The following is a 20,249-nucleotide window of genomic DNA, read 5'->3' on the forward strand; positions in this document are numbered from 1 at the left end:
AATAACACACATAGAATTGACGACCATGAGAGTTGAAACAGTCTTTGGGGGTCATCTACTCCAATTCCTTTAATAGCAACTATAACCTCTATAGCATCTGCAACAAATAGTACAGTTTCTGTTTGAACCTACTTATTCCTTTTGAAGGCAGTCACCTGGGAATCATTCTGGTTGTTAGAAAGTTGTTCTTTAACATTCAGTCAAAATCTCTCTGTCTATAATTTCCAGAGTCTGTTCCTACATATTAGCTCTGGGGTCACTAATTATTTCTCTTCCACAGGAAATTTCAGTATCAGGAACTTTCCTACCCTCCCCATCCCAGGTCTCCCATCATGAGTTTTCTCTTCTCCAGACTGAAAATCTCCTCTTTTTTTAATTACTCCACATATTATCATGGTTTTCTTCTCACCATATTAGCCACCCCAGTTTCTATGATCTCGCCTATTCAGGAGATTCTATTTCTATGAGGGGAGCCTGAGGTCGCACCAGCTATTCTGGCATCCTCACACATTTACGGTTTTTCCTTCAGTCAATATTTACTAAACGCCTTTGGTGTGGAAGGCACTGTGCTAAGATACTGTGAGAGATAAAATTAAGAAAACATATGCTCTCTCTTAACTCACACATTCATTTGGGAGAAAAGAAATATGCTAATAAGTACCAAAAATAGACACAAGTGCTGTGTATGTTAAAAGAAGGAAATTATATAATTAAATATGTATTTGCTGAAACACTAAGTACTAGAGAACAAAGAAAAAATAATGACAGTTTCAGACTAGACCTGTTTTGGTTTGGGATAGCATGAAAATTGGTAAAAAGCAGTAACCGTGGGATTTAAGCAACATTAAGAGAGGAATTTCCAGATTGGGAGAATTACACATCGATTCAGAAGACACAAAAAGTTTATATTTTTATCCTTTTGACCTGTGACAATGTAATCAATAAACACTTGTCCAGATTGATTTACATGCAACTTTACAGAAAGACAGATAAACTGACTACTATGCACCTAATGCTTTACATTATTATTTTACTAAATCCCACAACAACCCCAACAAGGTAGGCACTAATATTAGTCTCTCTTTAAAAACAAATCAAGTGAAGATCAACAAGCTTCAGTGACTTGCCCAAAGTTACAGAGCTGCTTATGGCAGCCAGCCTTCAAATTCAGACTGTCATCTTCCAGTCCGACTTGAAGTCATCAACTACTTACTGTCCAATGAAGCAATATCCAGCAAACTCCCACCCACATTCCCATAACCTTCCTGGAGAACTACTTGGGAGAAATCTCTCACTGAACAACCTGTTCCTCCTCTGGGTTCAAGAACACTTTCTACAGAACTCTGTTACAACCCTTGGCATAAGGTATCACTGTGAATTGTTTATGTAACACTCACTCCTGATAAAGTGTTACTGCTCCAAGAACAGAGGTTATATCCTTATCTTCTTCATGGTATCCCCATACCTTAAGGCATTGCCAGACTCAACAAATGCTGGGAGCATGGTATAGCTTGCCTGCTTTGAGTAAAGTCAGCCATTTAGCCAGAGACCTCTAATTCTGGGTCTCATTTGTTGTGTAGAGCTTTGGTTGCCACAATTCTGCAATCTAACACTATCTTCTATCTCAGCTCTAAATTAAGGGAGTCATCCAAGAAGTAATTGTGAGTATCTGGCTTCAGTCCATCCCACCCTTAGCAGCCTCATTCACCTTTGGGATCCTCACTCCCATTTATTATTTTTTTAATTGTTTTTATTTTGGGCTGCACTGGGTCTTTGTTGCAGTGTGTGGGCTTTCTGTAATTGTGGCAAGCAGGAGCTACTATCTAGTTGTGGTGTGCTGCTTCTCATTGTGGTGGCTTCTCTTGTTGCAGAGCAACAAGGGCACAAGGACTCAATAGTTGTGGCGCGTGGGATTAGTTGCCCCGAGGCAAGTGGGACCTTCATGGACCACGGATGGAACCTGTGTTCCCTACATTGGCAGGTGAATTCTGAACCACTGGACCACCGGGCAAGTCCCTCACCCCCATTTAGAACAACGGCTCAGCCAGAGTTACACAGAGCCCAGAGGCAAAATAAATGGGAAATTAGATTACCTAATAGCTTTACTTTCCTTTAAGTTTTTAAAGTAAAAGTCAAGGTTCAATAAAGTTGCTGATACTCTGGGGCCTTAAATACAAGGAAAGAAAAAGTGATTTTGAGAAGTCAGGAAATGACTAAATGAACCTAAGTAATGATGACACACATGTGGATTGAATTAATATAAAATTCAATACATGAAATAGTGTTAAGTGCACATAAATTATTACATATGCCCATTGATCATATATAATTCAACTACAGCAGTGACTATAAGGGAAATCAGAGTAGTAAGTATTTAACATGTATAACGTTATATAGTGAAAGTGAAAGTTGCTCAGTCGTTTCTGACTCTTTGAGTCCCCATGGACTGTAGCCTATGGAATATTCTAGGCCAGAATACTGGAGTGGGTAGCCTTTCCCTTCTCCAGGGGATCTTCCCAACCCAGGAATCAAACTGGGGTCTCGTGCATGGCAGGTGGAGTCTTTACCAACTGAGCTATCAGGGAAGCTCATAAAGGGCCAAAATTTTTAAGCTTATAAACATTTATAGGGCAAAGTAAAGTTTTGGTCCACAGAAAGAAAAAACTCAATGATCTCAGCTTATCTCTGACATTTCCCTAAGTAGACGGGGATTTCCTGTGTCCAGACTAGAAGGTAGATGGATGAAAAGTGAGAATGGAGAGGCACTGGAGTGGGTATCATTCTCCTTCCAACACCCAAGCCAGTGATCAGCACACAGTGACTTTTAAACAATACTTTGGTTACTTAGAGAATCAACTGTTAAGGACAGAATGGCAAAAGGAAAACAAAAACAACTGTGATGATGGAAAAGATTACTGTGCCTGATTTTATAGTAAAAATAATGCCAGAGAAACATGAAATAAGAAAGAGCAGTGGCACGTAACATCCTGGAACCATGACTTACCACAGTGTTTAAGAATATCATCCATATTTCCTTGCAGAGGCAAAGTGACCTCCACAAGGAAAGTGAGACAAGACACTCATCACCAATGAAATGTTCGAAAGTGCTCAAAAAAGAGAGTTTGGTTAGAATACAATTAACACCATCATCATTTTCCCCATCAACAAATTCCAACCTCAAACTGGAAAATTAGATTGCTATTCAGTTCACCAAGATGTAAAGACTCCTAGAGCACCTACTAATTGGGAATGAACTAGTCCTCATGAAGACCAGCACAAACTGTCAGATTGCTAGACAGGCCAACAATTGCTATGATCAGCTAAAAGATCTGTGTGGATAGCAGTACTATCCAACTTAAAAGTCACTATGGATAAACAACGAAGTCCTAATGTATATCATGGGGAACTATATTCAATATCCTGTGATAAACCATAAAGGAAAAGACTATTTTTAAAAAGAATGTATATATGTGTATAACTGAGTCACTTTGCTGTACAGCAGAGACTGGCACAACATTGTAAATCAACTATACTTCAATTTAAAAAAGTTACTGGGGAATTTAGCCATCCATTTGAATTAAAATATTGTGAAAATTAATTTTATAAGCTCCAATTAAGCTTATATTTGATTATGGCATATTCAGTTCAGTTCAGTCGCTCAGTCATTTCTAACTCTTTGCGACCCCATGGACTGCAGCACTCCAGGCTTCCCTGTCCATCACCAACTCCTAGAGCTTGCTCAAACTCATGCCCATTAAGTCAGTGATGCCATCCAATTATCTCATCCTCTGTCACCGCTTCTCCTCCTGTCTTCAATCTTTGCCAGCATCAGAGTCTTTTCCAGTGAGTCAGTTCTTTGCATCAGTTAGCCAAATATTGGAGTTTCAGCTTCAGCATCAGTCTTCCCAGTGAATATTCAGGACTGATTTCCTTTAGAATGGACTGGTTGGATTTCTTTGCAGTCCAAGGGACTCCCAAGAGTCTTCTCCAACATCACAATTCAAAAGTATCAATTCTTCGGTGCTCAGCTTTCTTTATAGTCCAACTCTCATATCCATACTTGACTACTGGAAAAACCATAGCTTTGACCAGATGGACCTTTGTCAGCAAAGTAATGTCTCTGCTTTTTAGTATGCTGTCTAGGTTGATCACAGCTTTTCTTCCAAGGAGTAAGCGTCTTTTAAATTCATGGCTGCAGTCACCATCTGCAGTGATTTTGGAGCTCCAAAATACAAAGTTTCTCACTGTTTCCACTATTTCCCCATCTATTTGCCATGAAGTGATGGAACTAGATGCCATGATTTTAGTTTTTTGAATGTTGAGTTTTAAGCCAGCTTTTTCACTCTTCTCTTTCACTTTCATCAAGAGGCTCTTTTTTTCCTCTTGGCTTTCTGCCATAAGGGTGGTGTCATCTGCATATCTGAAGTTATTGATATTTCTCCCAGCAATCTTCCAGCTTGTGCTTCATCCAGCCTGGCATTTCTCATGATGTATTCTGCATATAAATTAAGTAAGCAAGGTGACAATATACAGCCTTGATGTACTCCTTTCTCAATATTCTCAATACATACATATATTTATATGTATACACATTTTCTTCATTGTCATATTTTCTTTCATCTACAAAAAATACTCTAAAGGATAGCTCATTTTTTAAAAGACTGGATAGTAACAGTTTGAAAATATGACAAACTAAATGGCATTTAAATAAAAACACTTTCATTGAGTATTTTTTTTATTAATTTGTATTGGAATATAATTGCTTTACAATGTTGTTAGTTCCTGCTGTTCAGCAAAGTGAATCAGTTATCCATATACACATAGCCCCTCTTTTTTGGATTTTCTTCCTTAAAGAGGCCTAAATGGCCACCACAGAGCACTGAGGATAGAGTTCCTTTTGCTATACAATAGGTTCTCATTAGTTATCTGTTTTACACATAATTATGCAGATATGTCAATCCCAATCTTCCAATTCATTCCACCTCCTCACCTCCTTGCTAAGTCACTTCAGTCATGTCTGACTCTGTGCGACCCCATAGACGGCAGCCCACCAGGCTCCCCCGTCCCCGGGATTCTCCAGGCAAGAACACTGGAGTGGGTTGCCATTTCCTTCTCCAATGCAGGAAAGTGAAAAGTGAAACTGAAGTTGCTCCGTCGTGTCCGACTCTTTGTGACCCCATGGACTGCAGCCCACCAGGCTCCTCAGTCCATGGGATTTTCCAGGCAAGAGTACTAGAGTGGGGTGCCATTGCCTTCTCCGTCACCTCCTTGATATCCATACGTTTGTTTTCTACATTGGTGCCTCTATTTCTGCTTTACAGATAAGTTCATCTCATCCATTTTTTCTAGATTCCACATATAAGTGCCACTATATGATATTTGTTTTTCTCTTTCTGACTTACTTCACTCTGTATGACAGTCTCTAGGTCCATCCTCATCTCTGCAAATGGCACAATTTCGTTCCTTTTTATGGCTGAGTAATATTCCATTGTGTATATATGCCATAACTTCTTTATCCATTCATATGTTGACAGACATCTAGGTTACTTCCTTGTCCTGGCTATTGTAAATATTGCTGCAATGAACATGGGGGTGCATGTATCTTTTTGAATCATTAAATATTTAGAAACTGAATAAGTATTAAAAGGTTCAAACATGTTACTCCTCGTAGAAGACAAGCCTATGTACATGTGGGTTAATATAAGCAATTACTTCTCACAAAGCCATCGTCAATAGAATTTTACATCTAGTAATGAAATGAATTTAAAAAGGAAAATGGGAGTATAAACCTAGAATTTAAAATGTAATATTTTTATAATGTCATGAAACATAGTAGATTATTTTTATTATAGAAGGATGGAGTTGGTGATGGACAGGGAGGCCTGGTGTGCTGCAGTTCATGGGGTCGCAAAGAGTCAGACACGACTGAGTGACTAAACTGAACTGAACAACCAAATGTAAATGTCAGATATTATAAAGGGTAAAAAGATAGATTTGACTATATAAAATGTGAAATTTTCTATACAGCAGAAAATATAATAAAGATTAAAAATTTTTTTTAAGTCAGGAAAAAAGTTGCAACATATGCAACCAAATCTTTAGCATCTGAAGAATTTTCACAAATAAGAAAAAGCCTATAAGCATACCAACAGAAAAATAAAGCTATGAGCTGGAAACTCACAAAAGAAAAATAAGTATAACCAGTAAGTATATAAAAAGATGCTCTTTACTGCCTATCCAATTGACAAAAAACCTTATTTTGGTAATAGTGTGGGGATTCTGACATTCTAATTCAGTTTTTATACTGGTATATATTGGTACATCTTTTCTGTAGCACAATCTAGAAATATCATTCTTTCAACAAATATGTCTTGAATACACATATATCTAACATTGTGTAGATGCTAAGAACATAGTAAAAAATAAAACAGACAAGGGAGGAGATAAGAAATAATTAAAGAAATAAAAAAATCAATGTATCAAAAATAAAACATACATATCCACTGAACCATCAATCTCACTTCTAGGAATTTTTTCCAAGGATATAATCAAGTGCACAAATATTTACTCAAAGATACTATTTGCAGCACGGTATAATAACAGCAAAAATCAGAAATAAATAAATGTTCTTTATTATGAGACTATTTAAATAAATTGCTCTGCTTACATAGTACAATATTACACAACACTTAATAATGATGACCTAGTTTTATATGTATTGATTTGAAAGACATTAGTGATAAATTATACAGTGAAAATGCAACCAACAGAAGATTGGTTCATTTAAAATACATGTGGATTTATTTAAAAGAAAATCCGTTTGAGTATAGAAGTGTCCTAAAAAACTAAAAATAGAATTACCATAATGATCCAGGAATCTCACTCCTGGACATTCATCCAAAAAAGATGAAAGCTCTAATTCAAAAAGATACATGTACCCCAATGTTCATAGAGGCACTGTTTACAATACCTGAGACACTGAAGCAACTCAAGTGTCCATCAACAAATGAATGCATAAAGAAGATGTGGTACATATATACAGTGGAATATTACTCAGCCATAAAAGAATGAAGTAATGTCATTTGCAGCAATATGAATGGAGTGACAGATTAACATACTAAGTAAAGTAAGTCAGAGAAAGACAAATATTACATCACTTGTATGTGGAATCTAAAAAATAATACAAATGAACTTATTTACAAAACAGAAACAGATTCACAGACATAGGAAACAAACATGGTTACCAAAAGGAAAGGGTGGCATAAGTTGGAATATGGGATTAAAAGATGCACACTACCAAATATAAAATAGATAAATAACAAAGATTTACTGTGTAGCACAGGGAACTATATTCAATATCATATAATAAACTATAATGGAAAAGAATCAGAAAAAAGAATATAATGCATATATGTATAAGTGAATCACTTGCTCCACTCACACAATATTGTAAGTCAACTATAATTCAGTTTTTTAAAAATATATTTACAATATTTTTCTCTGGTTTTATGTATTGCCCTATAACCCAAATTTCTTAACAATGAGCATACATTTTATTAGAGAAAAACCACAGCTATTCAACATTTTGAAGAGCATATATGTAGTCTTTACAGAGTTCACAAAGTGTATCCCACCAGTATCATTGAGATTATCAGCATTGTGATACATCTTAGTCATTATTTCCTTCAGGTTATAACTTTCCATAAGATTGTTGGCTAGCTATTGTTTCCTATTAAATTTGTCATTAATTCTTTTTGTTTAAACTTCATTTAGGAACATCTTCTTTGTACTAATATCAATTTTACCTCTTTATAGACTACATTTGTTCTGTAATTAAAATATGTGTATTTTCTTCAACTTTAAACTTTTTATCTTGTTCTGGGGTATAATCAATGTTGTGACAGTTTCAGGTGAACAGCGAAGGGCCTAAGCCATACATACACATGTATCCCTTTCCCCCTAAATTCCTGTCCCATCCAGGCTGCCACATAACAGTGAGTGGATTTCCATATGGTGCTCAATGTGCTCAGTCAGAAGTCATGTCCGACTCTTTGTGACCCCATGACTGGAGCCTGCCAGGCTCCTCTGTCCATGGGATTCTCCAGGCAAGAATACTGGAGTGGGTTTCCATTTCCATCTCTAGAGGATATTCCTGACCCAGGGACCAAATCTGTGTATCCTGCATTGGAAGGTGGATTCTTTACCACCAAGCCACCAGGAAGCACCATGCTATACAGTAGGTCCTTGTAAAAATAAATAAGTAAATTTTAAAATATGTGTAAATAATTTCTTGCTCAGCCAAATACCAAACACTTTAATTCACAGGTTCTGTGACTTGGAAACAGATGATTATGAAACTTAATGGTTCTGAAGAGTTCAGAAATACTAAAGGTGTCAAAAAATAAAGATAGATTATAAAAAAGTTCTGGAAAACGTGTAATTTGTAGTGTGTGATGACGCTGAAAACGAGTAAGTGTATTTACATGTGTGTAATGTTTGTGTGTATATACTCACACATGCATCCTGCATATGCTATGTATTTGCATATGTGAGAGTTCTTTATGCTCACCCTGTGCCCTTGTAGGTAAATCAAGCCTGTTAGGCATATGCTTTATCTGCACCCCCAGGACGAGCCACATTTGCCTTCAGTTATCTTCAGGAAACAAGCATCAACTCATCCGAAAAGGGTTACACTGTCGAACGGCGCTACTCTGGCCACCTGCCTTGGAGGCCGGCTATTTCTGGCAAAGGTGCGGCATAGAACCACAAGGCAGGCCGCCTCCAGGGAACTAAGCCGACAAAGAAGAAGCTCGAGGTACTTCAGCACCACGGACACGGGCAACCCCAATCAGGTCCTTTAGAGCCTAAAGACAGCCGACACCTCCCCTTGCCCAAGCGCTCCCAGCCCTCTCCGCTCAGTGCGTCACTGTCTCTGGGCCCTCAATCGTCACTCAGTCGCCAGCTCTTCATCCCGCTCCCCCGCCAACCCCAGCAAAAGCCTGGACACAGATGCGAGTCTGCGCAGCCCCCCTACTCGCCCTTCTTGCTGGCCCCCGCCACCCCTCCATCCTCCTCTCTCCAAAGAGGCCACACGGGCGCACGTGGCGTAGAAACCCTACCGCCCAAAGGCGGGTCAGGGAGGGGTGGCACTTCCCTCCTCGGAGCTGGGGGAGGCTGCGTGGACTTGCCCTGCGCCTCCAGCCACCACACTCGGCGGCGGCCTGGCCCTTCCTCCACTGCTCCTTGCCCTTGCCTTTCATTGGCGAAAGATCCCGCTATACCGTTTATTCTCTGCGAAAATCTAACCATGCAGACAGGCGTCCAAGAGTCGGCAACATAGTAAAGGAAAATACTCATTCTTGCCCTTATTTCTAAAACCACCCAGCATTCTTTAAAAGTTTGAAATTGATGGCGTGGCGCCACAGGGACTCACCCTGGTTTGGGTGGGCTCGGGCGTGAGGAAAGCAAGAGCCCTGGCCTTTATCAGAGAAGTACACAGACACGCGACGGTGGCAGGAAGCGGGGGCGCAGAGGCCGTGGCGGATGCTGACTCTACCGAACCCGTGTCCAGGTGTTCCAAGGGAGCAGCGCTGGGAAGTGGGGGCCCCGCGGACCCTCAGGCGTCGCGCAGAGCCCCGGAGAAGGGGTGTGAAGGGGGCGGGGCGCTTCACCCGGGTCCGGCCCAGGCCCCAGAGAGGGGCTCGGCCTCTTAGGCGCCTCGGCTGAAAGTGAGTGTGTGGGCTCCCCCACTCCTTATGGGTGGGGGCGGCCCGGCAGGCAGGGTCAAGGCCCCAGTCTGCTGTGCGGACCGGCGGCCGGGTTACCTGCGTGTCGCGGCGAGGAAGGCGCGAACAGGTGCTCCGGCGGGGGCTGCCCGCTGCCGCGCGCCTAGTCCAGGCTCTGAGCCCGCCGAGGCCACCGCGGGCTTCGCCAGGAAAACCGCGGCCCGGGCGGCGGAGGCCGCGGGGCTGGGCGGGGAGAGGGGCGTCGCCCGCGCGGACACTGCGCCTGCGCTCTCTGCGGCTCCCCCGTCCCTCACCCGCAGGTGCCCCAGTGGAAGACGACTCGGGGCGCCGGGTATTCGGGCCGGGGTGAGGCACTTCCCCTACCCGCACGGCGGGAGGGCCCAGGAGCCGGGAGACTGCCTTCCCGGACCGCCAGAGCCTACGCCCTCAGAAACACGCCCTTGGAGAGACCAGATTCGAAGCAATCGCCAGCCAGCCCGAGTGACTTGGTTTTCTGGAAGGGGGCAGGGAGGCAGCCTCAATCCATTTCCACCGTTCTATTTGTGTTTAAGGTCGCAAGTCGATTCCTTGATATTTAAAATATGTCTCAGTTCAGTTCAGTTCAGTGGCTCAGTCGTGTCCGACTCTTTGCGACCCCATGATTCGCAGCACGCCAGGCCTCCCTGTCCATCACCAACTCCTGGAGTTCACTCAAACTCATGTCCATCGAGTCGGTGATGCCATCCAGCCATCTCATCCTCTGTCATCCCCTTCTCCTCCTGCCCCCAATCCCTCCCAGCATCAGAGTCTTTTCCAATGAGTCAACACTTCGCATGAAGTGGCCAAAGTACTGGAGTTTCAGCTTTAGCATCACTCCTTCCAAAGAACACCCAGGGTTGATCTCCTTCAGAATGGACTGGTTGGATCTCCTTGCAGTCCAAGGGACTCTCAAGACTCTTCTCCAGCACCACAGTTCAAGAGCATCAATTCTTCGGCGCTCAGCTTTCTTCACAGTCCAACTCTCACATCCATACATGACCACAGGAAAAACCATAGCCTTGACTAGGCAGACCTTTGTTGGCAAAGTAATGTCTCTGCTTTTGAATATGCTATCTAGGTTGGTCATAACTTTTCTTCCAAGGAGTAAGCGTCTTTTAATTTCATGGCTGCAGTCACCATCTGCAGTGATTTTAGAGCCCCCCCAAAATAAAGTCTGACATGGTTTCCACTGTTTCCCCATCTATTTCCCATGAAGTGATGGGACAAGATGCCATGATCTTCATTATCTGAATGTTGAGCTTTAACCCAACTTTTTCACTCTCCTCTTTCACTTTCATCAAGAGGCTTTTTAGTTCCTCTTCACTTTCTGCCATAAGGGTGGGGTCATCTGCATATCTGAGGTTATTGATATTTCTCCCAGAAATCTTGATTTCAGCTTGTGCTTCTTCCAGCCCAGCGTTTCTCATGATACTCTGTATTAAAGTTAAATAAGCAAGGTGACAATATATAGCCTTGATGTACTCCTTTTTCTATTTGGAACCAGTCTGTTGTTCCATGTCCAGTTCTAACTGTTGCTTCCTGACCTGCATATAGGTTTCTCAAGAGGCAGGTCAAGTGGTCTGGTATTCCCATCTATGCCCCAACCAGTAACGCTGAAGAAGCTGAACGGTTCTATGAAGACCTACAAGACCTTTTAGAACTAACAGCGAAAAAAGATGTCCTTTTCCTTATAGGGGACTGGAATGCAAAAGTAGGAAGTCAAGAAACACCTGGGGTAACAGGCAAATTGGGCCTTGGAATATGGAATGAAGCAGGGCAAAGACTAATAGAGTTTTGCCAAGAGAACACACTGGTCATAACAAACACCCTCTTCCAACAACACATGAGAAGACTCTACACATGGACATCAACAGGTGGTCAACACTGAAATCAGATTGATTATATTCTTTGCAGCCAAAAAAGGAGAATTTCTACACAGTCAGTAAAAACAAGACCAGGAGCTGACTGTGGCTCAGATCATGAATTCCTTATTGCCAAATTCAGACTTAAATTGAAGAAAGTAGGGAAAACCACTAGACCATTCAGGTATGACCTAAATCAAATCCCTTATGATTATACAGTGGAAGTGAGAAATAAATTTAAGGGACAAGATCTGATAGAGTGCCTGATGAACTATGGACAGAGGTTCGTGACATTGTATAGGAGACAGGGATCAAAACTCTTCCCATGGAAAAGAAATGCAAACAAGACTATTCCCATGGAAAAGAAATGCAAAAAAGCAAAATGGCTGTCTGGGGAGGTCTTACAAATAGCTGTGAAAAGAAGAGAAGCAAAAAGCAAAGGAGAAAAGGAAAGGTATAAGCATCTGAATGCAGAGTTCCAAAGAATAGCGAGGAGAGATAAGAAAATACGTCTATCATCATTAAATCATGGTCTGGAAAGGTCTTCCAGCATCCCAGACTCCCCTGGAAGTTTTACCCATAAGGTTTCTCGGGGAGGGTCTTGACGCTCCAGAGCTGGCTCCTGAACTGAGTTTTATGCACCCCAATCCTGTGCTGAATGAATACAGCTTGTTGAATACAGACCTGGTCATCAAAGCAATGGACTAGATGGGTCAAGAGGACGGGCAAGAAGGCCAGCATCACAGGCCAAACAAGAAAGGGTGATGCCTGAACCAAGGTGCCAGCTGCGGGAAGAGATAGGGAGTGACTGCTGGTTTTCCCCATGTCCTGCGAGACCCACTCAGCACTCTGCTCTGTGACTCAGGGCTGACTTTTAGGGATGACATCAACTGTCCTCTGGCTTTTTGCCTGGTGTTGGTCAATGGAAGATGATCACAGGAGATGGATCACACTGCTTGAACGCTAAGTAGCTTCAGTCTTGTCCCACTCTTTGTGACCCAATGCAACGTAGCCTGTCATGCTCCTCTGACCATGTGGATTCTCCAGGTGAGAATACTTGAATGGGTTGCCATTTCCTTCTCCAGGGGATCTTCCTGACCCAGGGATTGAACTCAGGTCTCCTGCAGCTCCTGCTCTGCAGACTGATTCTTTACCACTGAGCCACCGATGGATCACAAGGCAGGATGTTATTCAGGACCTCCCCCTTGTAGCATCAGAGGGCCACTCTGTTAGCTGTGTCTGCATTCTTTGTCTGACTTCCATTTCTCCAACCCTGTGGCCTTCTCCTACATTTCTCTCTTAGTTCTGTTTCCCACCTGCTGCCTCTGCCCCTACAGACCTGGGGCTAGTTATGGCCCCCAGTACGTGCATGTTCAGTGGATCTGTGGTGTCTGACTCTTTGTGACACTGTGGACTATAGCCCACCAGGCTCCTCTATCCATGGGATTCTCCAGGCAAGAATATTGGAGTGGATTGTGGTGCCCTCCTCCAGGGCATCTTCCCAACCCAGGGATGGAACCCAGGTCTTCTGCATTGGCAAGTGGATTCTTTACCATTGAGCCACCTGGGAAGCCTATGGTTCCCAGAGGTTTCCTTTAACCCTGCCCAGATCTTTTAAAATAGTACCTTCGTTAAATTCTCAACTATCCCCTGGATGTGCCATGCCATCGTTATCGTTCCACCTTTTTCCTACCATTCCAAGTTACTATAACAGACTTTGACTTTATTGTGGCTGGGAAGATTCATTTAAAAAAACAAAAAAGTGTCAAAGAAAGATGGGACTTTTAAAAGGTGGGATGTCTCCCAGACTCATCTTGATAGTTCTCAGGCTCTGGGCAGTCATCATGGTGGTCTCCCCACTGACTTCCCCAGCCTGAGGGCATCAAAGGCAGTTTGAGTAGACCCAAGAATGTGGTTCAGACTACTCACAATCTATGTGTTCACAAAAGGGCTGGGGGTCATCTGAGTGTACAGCATAGTGGAACTTTTGGATGCCTCTTAATGTAGAGACAATCTAGACCTTTATGGAGCAAGAGCTGGTGCCCTTCCAACTGCAGCTGGGCTGCTTTTGAATGAGTCAAAATCCTTGGAACACTTAAAGAGTCTTGGGCACAGTGTCTGAAAAAAATGTGTTTGAGAAGGAGCTGCTGAGTGAGGCAATTGTCAATGAGAGTCTCCAGCTGTTTCTGTAGAAAACCCAAAGAATGTTCCCAAAGAGGGAGAAATGAAAGGCAATAGTGAGTAGCAATTGCCCATAGCACTCATGTTAGCTGGGTTTCCTGACCATTCCTCTGACTTGTAAGGACAATCAAACTGGTTTAACTAACTTAATTTTTCCTCACCCCACCCCACCCTCTTAAACAAATCATACAGACAAAACAAAACACTGAGGCACTATCTTGACAAAATTTACTGAAAGGTAACCTCAGGAGTAGCTGTTTGCAAACAGAATTAATGTCCACTATTTGTATGGAATACAAATGAGGCCAGAACAGAAAATTTAACATGTATTTTTTGCCTTTCATCAGTTTGAAGAGGAAGGATCCTTTGTTGTTCAGAAAGCAGCCTGGGCACTAACTGTGCTGATCTAGGTAAGGAGCAGAGGTATAGAAGCAAAAGGAGCCTTGGAAGGCTAGACTGATGCACAAAACTCAGCTAGGGCTTATGTTGCTCTTGAAGGAAGTGGGGGAGGAAGAGAACCTGAAAAGTTTTGAGAATCAGGTGACAAAAATGAAGATAGAGAGTAATCTGAGTTTAAGAGAGGTTTCTGGGAGGTTTGAGACAGTAAAACTAGAAATTTAGCACAGCTGCCATTCTGAATGATACTGAGAGATACAGAGAAACAAGAAAAAGGATTTTTAGATATTTTGTTTTGTGTATTAAGTGGAATTCTCCTTTTGTGCTATAATATTGCGAACTTTTTCTAGCAAGTGTCAAAAATGCAAACTGATTTAACTCAAAAAAATATATAAATAGATAACTGCAGGTATGGCTGGATCCAGATAGTGCAAACAGTGTTATCAAACATGGTCCTTCCCTCTCTGTTGCCTTCAAAGTGTTTATTCTCATGCAGTGATTTTTCCCCACCTCCTCACCTTTCCCCAGTGTTGAACTTATATTATCCTTATAGCTAATCATTCCAGTAGAAACAAAGTACATATTTCCTAGTAGTTCCAATAAAATCTTATTCTCATTAGCAAACTCTGGATTGTATTCTCAACCATATGCTTTAGTCCAGAGGACAAAGAATGGGGGATGAGTCGTTCTCCAAAGGAAAATCAAAGTTCTATTATCAGAAAAAAACTGTAAAATGATAGGCAGGTGGAAAATAGAACATGTCCACTACAAGTTCTTCTCAAAGAAACTTCAGGTAAGATTTACATTTGCTTTTCAATTTTTTTAATATTAGAATTGTGTTTCTTTTGAAAATGACATAATGTTGACATGAGAAGCATGGCAGCTGAAATGTTCTTTCAACTAAAAAAATACAGTGAAATATCTTGCTGTTCCTACAGAAAGAGGTGCCAGAAAAGATTTTTAAAATATATTTTTGTTCTGAGTTTCCATATACATACAGCCTCTATTTAAAAGCCTCTTTTCTGATCCCGGGAAATGGTTCAAATTCCCGAAAGCCTGAAGAAGTAGCTAGAGTTCCTGATTATCATTGTGAAAATACATGTTTCCCCCATCAATGCCACCACAACTTCACTCTGGGGATTAGACACAAAGCCCAATACTTGTAGCATTCTGGGCTAAACAGCTAAGAATTGGTTTGCATATCCACACAGGGCGGCACACAGTAACAACCCATTTCAGGAACACTCAGATTTTTGTAACTCAAATGCTCCTCTGTACGGGAATTCTCCAGGTAAGAACACTGCAATGGGTTGCCATTTCCTTCTCCAGGGAATCTTCCTGACCCAGGAATCCAACCCAGGTCTCCTGCATTGCAGGCAGAATCTTTACCAACTGAGCCACCAGGAAAGCCCCAAATACCTGGCACACCACCACAAACCTTGAAATATGTGCGACAACTTGCTGTCTCAAAGATCAAGCACTTGCGTTAGCCTTCAAATTGTGTACAAAACAAAGGGCACCAACAATATGCAGAGCTGTCTGTTTTCCCCTCAATCAATTCTTTTTTCATTATCATTTAGTACCCTATTGCCACATTTGCGTGTGGCTCATCTGGTAAAGAATCAACCTGCGATGCGGGAGACCTGGGTTCAATCCCTGGGTTGGGAAGATCCTCTGGAGAAGGGAAAAGCTACCCACTCCAGTACTCTGGCCTAGAGAATTCCATTGACTGTATAGCCCGTGGGGTCACAAAGAGTCAGACACAACTGAGCAATTTTCACTTCACCGCATTTGCTGACTACACCATTTACTAGCTCTGTGCTTCAAATTCCTTATCAGAAAAAGGGCCACAGATAATCTACTACACAGGGGTGTTATCAGGATTAAATTAATTAATACATGTAAAGTGTTGAGGAGGACAATGTTGGGCACTCAGTAAGCACTAAATTAATGTTTACTTTTATGATTACAGGGGCCCAAATGTACATCCCTCTCCACAAGTAAAACATGTGGAAAAAAACCCTGTGGAGATCGTGTCTGAAGAGAATGCTGTATACGGAGAGTATTTGTTCATTCCGCTTCAGAGACCTTAAGGAAATCCAAATCCAGTGCTGAAAGACCCTCTATTTTTTTTAATATGAGGTAGAAATCTTGATTTATTTTCAGTTTTACCACAAGGCTTGACGGATCTTAGTTTCCCCACCAGGGATGGAACCCTGGTCCATAGCGGTGAAAGCATCAAGTCCTAACCACTGCTGGACCACCAGACAATTCCCAGAAATCTTGATATTTAAAAAAATGTATTGCTTTTCTTCTCTGCTCATGGATGCCGCAGAATAATCATCATTGAAGTGTACCCCTTTCCAAATCTGAGTCTCCCAAAGAGCCCGAACAGCTGTGGAAGCTCTTCATCAGAGGACTGAGCTTTGAAACAACCGACGAGAGTCTGAGGAGCCATTTTTAACAACAGGGAGTGCTCACAGACTGTGTGGGAATGAGGGCTGCAAACCCCAAGTGCTCCAGAGGCTTCCAGTTTGTCAGGTACGCCACTGTGGAGCAGGTGGATGCAGCCATGAACGCAAGGCCACACAAGGTAGATGAAAGAGTCTTTGGAACCAAAGTAGGCCATCTCAAGAGAAGATTGTCAAAGACCTGCTTCCCACTTAACTGGGAAAAAGAGTTTTGTTGGTGGCATTAAAGAAGACACTGAAGAATATCACGGAAGAGATTATTTTAAATAATATTGGAAAATTGAAGCAATTGAAATCACAGCTGACTGAGGCAGTGGCAAAAAGAGAGGCTTTTGTAACCTTTGATGACCCTGACTCCATAGGCAAGATTGTCATTCCAAAACACCACACTGTGAATGGCTACAAGTGTGAAGTAAAAAAAGCCCTATCTTAGCAAGAGATGGCTAGCGCTTCATCCAGCCAAAGAGATCGACCTGGTTCTGGAAACTTTGGTGGTGGTCATGGAGGTGGTTTTGATGGAAATGACAACCTTGGTTGTGGAGGACGCTTCAGTGGTCGAAGTGGCTTTGGTGGGAGATGTGGGTTGGTGGATACGGTGGCAATGGGGATGGCTATAATGGGTTTGGTAATGATGTAAGCAATTTTGGAGGTGGTGGAAGCTACAGTGATCTTGGCAATTATGACAATTGATCTTCAAATTTTGGACCCATGAAAGGAGGAAACTTTGGAGACAAAAGTCCTGGCCCCAGTGGTGAAAGTGAAAGTGAAGTCGCTCTCGCTCAGTCGAGTCCGACTCTTTGCGACCCCATCGACTGTAGCCTATCAGGCTCCTCCGTCCGTGGGATTTTCCAGGCAAGAGTGCTGGAGTGGATTGCTATTTCCTTCTCCAGGGGATCTTCCCCACCCAGGAATCGAACCCGGGTCTCTCGCATTGTAGACAGACAGTTTACTGTCTGAGCCACCAGGGAAGCCCCAAACCACGAGTTACTATGGCCGTGACAGAAAGTTTTAATTACTGCCAGGAAACAAAGGTTAGCAGGAGAGGAGAGCCACAGAAGTGACAGGGAGGCCACAGGTTACAACTGATTTGTGAACTTTCAGGCAAGCACAATGATGGCAGGGCCTAGCTGCTACAAAGAAAGCATGTTTTAGACAATACTCATGTGTATGGGGAGAAGGCAATGGCACCCCACTCCAGTACTCTTGCCTGGAAAATTCCATGGACAGAGGAGCCTGGTAGGCTGCAGTCCATGGGGTCACGAAGAGTCGGACACGACTGAGTGAATTCACTTTCACTTTTCACTTTCACGCATTGGAAAAGGAAATGGCAACCCACTCCAGTGTTCTTGCCTAGAGAATCCCAGGGACAGGAGGAATCTGGTGGGCTTCTGTCTATGGGGTCGCACAGAGTCGGACATGACTGAAGCGAGTTAGCAGCAGCAGCAGCAGCATGTGTATGGGCAAAAAAACTTGAGGATTGTATTTGTAACTAATTGTATAACAGGTTGTTTTAGTTTCTGTTCTGTGCAAAGTGTAAAACATTCCAACAAAGGATTTTAATGTAGATTTTTTTTCTTTTGCACCCATGTTGTCAATTGCTAAATGTAATAGTCTGCTCATAATGCTGAATAAATGTGTCTTTTTAAAAATGTGCTGTGTAGGTTAGTCTACTCTGAAGCCATTTTGGTGAACTACCCCAACAGTGTGGAGTTAGAATTCCTTCAGGGTGATACTAGGTTCCATTCAAAATTTATTTACAACCTGCTTTGGTGGAGAAGCTCTTGTCTTCAGAAACCTTGGTGTAGCTGAACTGACGGTTACTGTGTTGTGACCTGGAGTTCACTGTTAAGAGGGTAACCCATAAAAAAGTATTCCATTGTATATATCTACCATATTTTCTTCATCCATCTGTCAATGGACATTTAGGTCTTTTCCATAACTTGGTTATTGTAAATAGTGCTGCTATGAACACAGGGGTACCTGTATGTTAAAAAAAATTATTGGAGTATAGTTGTTTTACAACGTTGTGTTAGTGTCTACCGTACAGCAATATGAATCAACTATACATATGTACGTGTATACATACATACATATATCTCCTCTTGTTTGGTTTTCCTTCACATTTAGGTCACTGTGGAGCATTCCCTGTGCTATACAGTAGGATCTCATTAGTTATCTATTTTATACATAGTATCAATAGTGTATATTTATCAATCCCAATCTCCCAATTCATTTCACCACCACCCCTTTCTCCCTTGGTTCAGTTCAGTCGCTCAGTTGTGTCCAACTCTTTGCAACCCCATGAACTGCAGCACGCCAGGCCTCCCTGTCCATCACCAACTCCCAGGGTTTACTCAAACTCATGTCCATTGGGTTGGTGATGCCATCCAAACATCTCATCCTCTGTCGTCCCCTTCTCCTTCCGCCTTCAATCTTTCCCAGCATCAGGGGCTTTTCAAATGAGTCAACTCTTTGCATCAGGTGGCCAAAGTATTGGAGTTTCAGCTTCAACATCAGTCCTTCCAATGAATATTCAGGACTGATCTCCTTTAGGATGGACTAGTTGGATCTCCTTGCAGTCCAAGGGACTCTAAAGAGTCGTCTCCAACACCACAATTCAAAAGCATCCATTTTTCAGTGCTCAGCTTTCTTTATAGTCCAACTCTCACATCCATACATGACTACTGGAAAAACCACAGCCTTGACTAGACGGACTTTTGTTGACACAGTAATGTCTCTACTTTATAATATGCTGTCTAGGTTGGTCATAACTTTTCTTCCAAGGAGTAAGCGTCTTTAAATTTCATGGCTGCAGTCACCATCTGCAGTGATTTGGGAGCCCCCAAAATAAAGTCTGCCACTGTTTCCACTGTTTCTTCATCTATTTGCCATAAAGTGATGGGACTGGATGCCACGATCTTTGTTTTCTGAATGTTGAGCTTTAAGCCAACTTTTTCACTCTCTTCTTTCACTTTCATCAAGAGGCTCTTTAGTTTTTCTTCGTTTTCTGCCATAAAGGTAGTGTCATCTGCATATCTGAGGTTATTGATATTTCTCCCAGCAATCTTGATTCCAGCTTGTGCTTCTTCCAGCCCAGGGTTTCTCATGATGTACTCTGCATAGAAGTTAAATAAGCATTGTGACAATATACAGCCTTGACATATTCCTTTTCCTATTTGGAACCAGTCTGTTGTTCCATGTCCAGTTCTAACTGTTGCTTCCTGATCTGCATACAGATTTCTCAAGAGGCAGGTCAGGTGGTCTGGTATTCCCATCTCTTGAAGAATTTTCCACAGTGATCCACACAGTCAAAGGCTATGGCATAGTCAATAAAGCAGAAATAGATGTTTTTCTGGAACTCTCTTGCTTTTTTGATGATGCAGTGGATGTGGCAGTTTGATCTCTGGTTCCTCTGCTTTTTCTAAAACCAGCTTGAACATCTGGAAGTTCACAGTTCATGTATTGTTGAAGCGTAGCTTGGAGAATTCCCCCTTGGTATCCACACATTTATTCTCTTTGTCTGTGTCTCTATTTCTGCTTTGTGAATAAGATTGTCTATATCAATTTTTTTTCAG

The 20,249-nt window shown here is 42.2% G+C and overlaps 1 pseudogene; it reads left to right on the forward strand.

The window, feature by feature from the left end:
* Positions 1-9,755: 9,755 nt before the first annotated feature.
* LOC138076940 (heterogeneous nuclear ribonucleoprotein A1-like) overlaps positions 9,756-20,249 on the forward strand; it is an 84,697-nt pseudogene continuing 74,203 nt past the window's right edge.

This window comes from Capricornis sumatraensis, chromosome 1 (assembly GCF_032405125.1).
Source record: "Capricornis sumatraensis isolate serow.1 chromosome 1, serow.2, whole genome shotgun sequence".
Taxonomy (NCBI): Eukaryota; Metazoa; Chordata; class Mammalia; order Artiodactyla; family Bovidae; genus Capricornis; species Capricornis sumatraensis.